This window comes from Lactuca sativa, chromosome 2 (genome assembly GCF_002870075.4).
Source record: "Lactuca sativa cultivar Salinas chromosome 2, Lsat_Salinas_v11, whole genome shotgun sequence".
Classification (NCBI taxonomy): Eukaryota; Viridiplantae; Streptophyta; class Magnoliopsida; order Asterales; family Asteraceae; genus Lactuca; species Lactuca sativa.
In genome coordinates, this window is record NC_056624.2 from 163,207,327 (window position 1) to 163,215,406 (window position 8,080).

General features: G+C 33.6%; 1 long non-coding RNA gene across 1 annotated transcript; it reads left to right on the plus strand.

Annotated features, from left to right (window-relative positions):
- The first annotated feature begins 370 nt into the window (after positions 1-370).
- Positions 371-987, plus strand: LOC128132069 (uncharacterized). The gene is made up of 2 exons (XR_008230003.1): positions 371-681; positions 809-987. It is a non-coding gene; the product is annotated as an uncharacterized LOC128132069 (long non-coding RNA).
- The last annotated feature ends 7,093 nt before the right edge of the window (positions 988-8,080 follow it).

Consider the following 8,080-nt stretch of genomic DNA (forward strand, 5'->3'; position numbering starts at 1 on the left):
AAATCAAGAGGGGGCGAGGATGTCTCCTTGGTGCAAACCACGATGAAACTAGAACTCATCCGTTGGGGGCACCATTAACTAAAACAGATCCCATAGACGAGGACATATGTACGTGTATAAACTTTATGTATTTAAACATATCAATATACATGAATAGCAATAGCTTGAATCCTTAAAATACTATAAAGTTTTATAAGGTGCTTGTTATAATATACAATGTCATAAAAAATCCTATGTTTTTGTACCATGCAGCAACGTCGTGGTAGGCCTCAGTAGGGATTGGCAGCAAGGGTCATCGGAAGGAAAGGAAAGGTACGAGGTTAAGGAATCAAAGGGGGCTGTCGCCTCCCGTGTTTGCTCCGGGGAAACACCCACTTCGGTGGGTTTTGCTCGACCGAAGGAGAAGTGGAGGCTGTGAGGGGTGGGCTATTTGGGATCGGTGGTGATAGGTAGCCTTCCTGTTATTTATTTATTTATTTTTTTTGATTTGGTATCCGTAAACATGTTGATGAAATAGACAGGAAATTCGATCAAGGGTGTTTTATTTGCTTTTTTTTTTTTTTTTTTTTTGTTGTGGTTGTGTGTGTGTGGGTATTTGGGTTTTGGTGTTTGACAGGGGAAAATGAAGAACGAATGTTGGATGTTGCGGCTTGCCAACGGTATAAAAGAAGAACAAAAAGGGTACGAATACTCTGATTATTATTTAGACAAACTTGTAGTATTTCTTTTGGCTAGATGAACACTACTAAGTTCTACAATTTTTTGGTAAAGAGTATAAGTTTCATTTTGTTTTGGCTGTCAATTTCAGATTCATGTATCCAAACAATCTTTCTGATTCTTGTGAAGACCTGATATATCCACCCAAAGGATCTAAATCTGCAGCTTTGAAGTGTGAAGATTTGAAATTAGTAAAGTTGAATAGGGTGTAATTTTTAGTTAAGTTTATATAATTTTTTAAATTTTAGTTTAATGAAAAATAGTTGGGTATTATTAATCTTTTTTTTTTTTTTTATAACTTTTTAGTTAAAATTTTTAAAAATTATAAAGCTTTTTTATATTAAATACGAATACTATTTGGTGAAATTTTGGAAGGTGGGTATTTGCTTAAAAGAAAGGAAGTAAAATGTTAAGAAGGATAATGATGTGGTTGAGATGATCTGAAATATTAGGATGCAACATCTCGGTCCAGTTTTATTGAATTATAACTAAGAGACTATATGACTACAAGGTGACGGAAATATGAGTATATGACAAAGCACTCTATGTTAATGCCGGATTTGATTCCATTCCATCTATGTTTCATATTGCGTTATTAGGTAACATAGAATTACAAGATTCCAAACAAAGTGTTGTTCCATTTAAGAAAGGGGACTTGGTTATAGTGAAGTTGCAACCACATCACTTGAAAACTATGCCCAACAAGCTAGAGAAAAAAGGTATATTGGAGTTTTCCGATTCTAAAAATAAAGGGAGTTTACATACAGGTTGAAATTACGGATTGATGCTTAAATTCATGATGTTGTTCATGTTACATTGAAAATGAAAAATTATGGGGAAGTCGTTGGAATTTTCTTTTCCATTACCATTAGATTTTATTTACTATAGTCCGGTCACGTATATGGGATAAAGTAGTGGTAAATCAAGAGGGACAAATTAAACATCAGTTTATAATTATAGCATGGAAAGGAATGCGTCACATTTATGTTTTGCTACATGGGAAGATGTAGAATGCTTCTTAAAAATTTATTATGATTTCAACCTTTAGGACAACGTTAAGATGGAATGAGAATATTGGTACAAGTTAAGAAAATGACACATCAGACAAGGAAAATTCAGTTGGAAGAGAGAATTTGTTAAAGTAACCAATTTACCAACTTAATGTGATTCATTCATTCTTTTTCTATCTTGTACTTTGAGTCTTTCTCTTTCTCACCTCTTCTGTTTTCTAAATTGACAAACGATTCCTATCATACATGCTATATCATGCCTCCAACATTTATGAAAGAAGAAGTTTAAGTAGTGATATAAATTATCAGGAATTTGAAAAAGCAATGATGGAGGTAGGTGAATTTGAAATCTAAATTCGTGTTTCAGTTTTGGATATTGATTCATCTGTGTGTCAATAAAGTATGGGTGTGTAGCTCATTCATTGAACATGTCACACTTCTAATCCGGAACGGTGGAAACATTAGGGGCGGAGGACATCATGTACAGTATCGCAACAATGGATAATAGTAATCAAAGTACAACAACCGTTCTATTAACAAAGTATAAGGTTTACATCTGTGTTCAAATCATTGTATATTAACACAAAAAAGTACAAGTTAAAAGACATGAGTCTATAAAGCTCTGTATTCTCAAAACATGTGGCTACATGTTTATTGATTTCTTAAGAATACAAGTAGTTTTGAAAAGAGTATCAATAATTAAGGCGATGAGTTCATAAGCATGTTAGTAACTGAAATGTGTTTTCTTGTTCCTTGATAATGTAAATATGTTTTTCCGAGAAAATCCTATATTTTCTCTTGTAGTATGTTGTAAGCAAAACGTGTGAATGTTATTGTACTATGAAGTAGTAAAATGTAGTTTAGTTCACATAAAACCACGAAAAGTATGTTTTCTCAGTACTAAAATAGTATTCTGTATTTGTACTTGTATGCAAACCATGTGTTTGTAATCATCTAGTGTATTATAGCTTTATTATTAAATAAAACTATGTGAAGTTGTTTACTTATTCAAACACTAATCAATTTGTTCAATACCAAATTGTGAGTTATTATAACCATGCTTGATGACCTAAGATGGCCTGAACACGACGTTCTTCAGGCGTCACAATTGGTATGACATTTTTCACCATAGGCCACCCAGCCTAGCTGTTGAAGGCAAATCTGTTGTAGGATTGTCAGTCCCGTATAACTCTATAGACAAGTGTCACGTTCTCCCTACAGGAGACTCTGGTTATAATTTCAGGACTTGGTTGGTTGTTAGATATGTACTTGAAGTGTGTCTCACAAATGCTATATTGATGATTACACGTAGAATAATGAAAAGTTACCTTGTAATGAACAAACTGTAAGTATGTTTCATAAACTATATTTAATATAGTTTACATATTTTTTTCTATAATGTACTCTGAATATGTACAGTAGTGCATAATGTCCATAAACTATACTCATTATAGTTTATATGTTTGTTGTCTGTTTTGTAATCTGAACCTTGAAAGCAATGTGTAGGTTTCATAAACTATAACTACTATAGTTTATATGTTCATGTTTTACTGTAATGAAAACCTTTGTCAAATTTGTAAAATCTATAATATGGTAGTTTCCTTGAAATCCAATGTTTATATCCAAATGGTACTAAAATAGTTTGCATAATTCATATTTTTGTTTAACAAATTTGAAAATAAAAGCACGATTCAAACCCATTGAAAATAAAAGCACGATTCAAAGCAAAAAGGTTGCTCACCCGAAGACCACCATGAACCTTCTGCGCCATCACCTTCTTCCAACTTACCCATGTCATTTTATTTTCTTAGAAATCAGCCCCCAAAAAGAAAGAATCTCTCATAGATTCCAGGTTTTTAAGAACACCTTCCGGATCCTTAAAAGAGAAATAAAATAAGTGGGAAGAGCACCCAAGACTGATTCTAACAATGTCAATTTACCACCCACCGAAAGAGATTTAACTTTACAATTTGACAGCTTACAAGTAACTTTACAAATAGCATCACTCCAAGCTTCCACCGGAGACATATTTTCCCATAGGAAGACCTAAATAAGTACACAAGAACTTGCTAGCCCCACAACCAATTGAAGCGGTCATCTTATCTAACACTGATTGATCGACACCGATAACCAAAATGTGACTTTTATGAGTATTAATTTGAGATATGAGATTAGGTAAAAACAATGAAGCATTCTAATGATGGTCACAACATTTTCCTTAGACCAATAGCCAAAGAAGATAACATCGTCCGCATAAGACATGGGAGACAAAGGAAACCCGATCATCACTTCCCAGTTCCCATAAAAGTCCTATAAACAATCCTCTGTTAGCAACTTTTTGGTAAAAAATGTGTAAACTTTCCATGACGAGGATAAATCAAGAGGGGGCGAGGAGGTCTCCTTGGTGCAAACCATGATGAAACTAGAACTCATCCGTTTGGGGCACCATTAACTAAAATAGATCCCATAGATGATGACATATGTACGTGTATAAACTTTGTGTATAAACTTTATGTATTTAAACATATCAATATACATGAATAGTAATAGCTTGAATCCTTAAAATACTATAAAGTTTTATAAGGTGCTTGTTATAATATACAATGTCACAAAAAAATCCTATGTTTTTGTGCCATGCAAGATGTGGTGTGTGGACACGTATACGAAAAGTTTATGCTAGTTTATTTGTAAAAATATCGTAAATAATATTTTTTAAAACTAGATTTATTGTATTTTCGCATAAAGGATATTATATTTGTATAAACAAAACATATAGGCACATGTATCACCATACTCCCCCCCCCCCCCAAAAACAAAAAATTAAAAATATTAAAAAGTGGTCGTAAGCACTCACGCTTGAAGCGTGCGTTCCATTTGTTTGAATTCGGTTTTTTTGATAAACTTGTCGTGAGAAACCGCAAATCCATCATTCTTGAACTTTGAGATACTCTTAGGACCGTTTCATAATAAATTTACACTATTGGGGGCCGTTTCGGTAATTTAATTAACAAAAATAAGGTTGCTTTGGTTAAAATAAATAAAAGGAGGGACTAAAATGATTCAAATAGGATTAATTTTTGAATATTCATATAAGTTTTGCTAAAAATAACCAAGGAGGGGCATTTTTTGAAAAAATGGGTCCAATATTTGTGGGTTTCCGATTGATTTCAAATAAATATTTTGATAATGGTCCATTTTGTCATTTTTAATAGAATTTAAAAGGGATTAGCGCTTTTATGAAAAGGATTCTCATCCAGGGACTAATTGTGTTTAAAGGTCCAACTTAAAAAAAAAAAAAAAAAAAAAAGTTAGGGCTTTTTATGCCCGTTTCCTTTTGTTTATCGGGCAAAGGGAAGAACACCTACAAGCAGACGAACGAAGAGAGGGAAGAAGAGGCACGAAGGCAGCGACCATACGCCCCCGATATTGGCTAGATTCGGGGAAAGAGATGCTCGGAAACGGAAGGGAGGTGGTCTCGGTGTTGGTAATCGATTGAACGAGGGGGCTTCTCTGGTGTCTGGCCGGACCGAAGGAGGAGAAGAGACGAAAGCAGCGAAGCTCTCTCTTTCTCGTCTAGCTGTGAGGCGCGAATGAAGAACGTGGTCCGAAGGAGAGTCCGTGAGGGGATAGGTCAGCAGCAACGTCGTGGTAGGCCTCAGTAGGGATTGGCAGCAAGGGTCATCGGAAGGAAAGGAAAGGTACGAGGTTAAGGAATCAAAGGGGGCTGTTGCCTCCCGTGTTTGCTCCGGGGAAACACCCACTTCGGTGGGTTTTGCTCGACCGAAGGAGAAGTGGAGGTTGTGAGGGGTGGGCTATTTGGGATCGGTGGTGATAGGTAGCCTTCCTGTTATTTATTTATTTATTTTTTTTGAGTTGGTATCCGTAAACACGTTGATGAAATAGACAGGAAATTCGATCAAGGGTGTTTTATTTGCTTCTTCTTCTTCTTCTTCTTTTTTTTTTTTTTTTTTTTTTTTTTTTTTTTTTTTGTGGTTGTGTGTGAGTGTGTGTGTGTGGGTATTTGGGTTTTGGTGTTTGACAGGGGAAAATGAAGAACGAATGTTGGATGTTGCGGCTTGCCAACGGTATAAAAGAAGAACAAAAAGGGTACGAATACTCTGATTATTATTTAGACAAACTTGTAGTATTTCTTTTGGCTAGATGAACACTACTAAGTTGTACAATATTTTGGTAAAGAGTATAAGTTTCATTTTGTTTTGGCTGTCAATTTCAGATTCATGTATCCAAACAATCTTTCTGATTCTTGTGAAGACCTGATATATCCACCAAAGGATCTAAATCTGCAGCTTTGAAGTGTGAAGATTTGAAATTAGTAAAGTTGAATAGGGTGTAATTTTTAGTTAAGTTTATATAATTTTTTAAATTTTAGTTTAATGAAAAATAGTTGGGTATTATTAATCTTTTTTTTTTTTTATAACTTTTTAGTTAAAATTTTTAAAAATTATAAAGCTTTTTTATATTAAATACGAATACTATTTGGTGAAATTTTGGAAGGTGGGTATTTGCTTAAAAGAAAGGAAGTAAAATGTTAAGAAGGATAATGATGTGGTTGAGATGATCTGAAATATTAGGATGCAACATCTCGGTCCAGTTTTATTGAATTATAAAAGTTTGACGATGCATTGCAATTGTAACTAAGAGACTATACGACTACAAGGTGACGGAAATATGAGTATATGACAAAGCACTCTATGTTAATGCAGGATGTGATTCCATTCCATCTATGTTTCATATTGCGTTATTAGGTAACATAGAATTACAAGATTCCAAACAAAGTGTTGTTCCATTTAAGAAAGGGGACTTGGTTATAGTGAAGTTGCAACCACATCACTTGAAAACTATGCCCAACAAGCTAGAGAAAAAAGGTATATTGGAGTTTTCCGATTCTAAGAATAAAGGGAGTTTACATACAGGTTGAAATTACGGATTGATGCTCAAATTCATGATGTTGTTCATGTTACATTGAAAATGAAAAATTATGGGGAAGTCGTTGGAATTTCCTTTTCCATTACCATTAGATTTTATTTACTATAGTCCGGTCACGTATATGGGATAAAGTAGTGGTAAATCAAGAGGGACAAATTAAACATCAGTTTATAATTATAGCATGGAAAGTAATGCGTCACATTTATGTTTTGCTACCTGGGAAGATGTAGAATGCTTCTTAAAAATTTATTATGATTTCAACCTTTAGGACAAGGTTAAGATGGAAGGGGAATATTGATACAGGTTAAGAAAATGACACATCAGACAAGGAAAATTCAGTTGGAAGAGAGAATTTGTTAAAGTAACCAATTTACCAACTTGATATAGAGGATAGTTACATTGTAACATAATCTGTTGTAAAAAATTGACTTTTAGATATAAATAGTGAAAGACGAAAAGGGCAAAAGTACTTTGCATGCTAATTAATGTGATTCATTCAATCTTCTTCTCTCGTGTACTTTGAGTCTTTCTCTTTCTCATCTCTTCTGTTTTCTAAATTGACAAACGATTGTTATCATACATGCTATATCATTTCTCCAACATTTATGAAAGAAGAAGTTGAAGTAGTGATATAAATTATCAGGAATTTGAAAAAGTAATGATGGTGGTAGGTGAATTTGAAATCTAAATTCGTGTTTCAGTTTTGGATATTGATTCATCTGTGTGTCAATAAAGTATGGGTGTGTAGCTCGTTCATTGAACATGTCACACTTCCAATCCAGAACGGTGGAAACATTAGGGGCGGAGGACATCATGTACAGTATCACAACAATGCATAATAGTAATCAAAGTACAACAACCATTGTATTAACAAAGTATAAGGTTTACGCCTGTGTTCAAACCATTGTATATTAACACAAAAAAGTACAAGTTAAAAGACATGAGTCTATAAAGCTCCGTATTCTCAACACATGTGGCTACCTGTTTATTGATTTCTTAAGAATACAAGTAGTTTTGGAAAGACTATCAACTATTAAGGCGGTGAGTTCATAAGCATGTTAGTAACTCAAATGTGTTTTCTTGTTCCTTGATAATGTAAATATGTTTTTCCGAGAAAATCCTATATTTTCTCTTGTAGTATGTTGTAAGCAAAACATGTGATTGTTATTGTACTCTAAAGTAGTAAAATGTAGTTTAGTTCACATAAAATCATGAAAAGTATGTTTTCTAAGTACTGAAATAGTATTATGTATTTGTACTTGTATACAAACCATGTGTTTTGTAATCATCTAGTGTTACCAAATGTACTTGTAAAATACTGTATTATAGCTTTATTATTAAATAAAACTATGTGAAGTTGTTTACTTATTCAAACACTAATCAATTTGTTCAATACCAAATTGTGA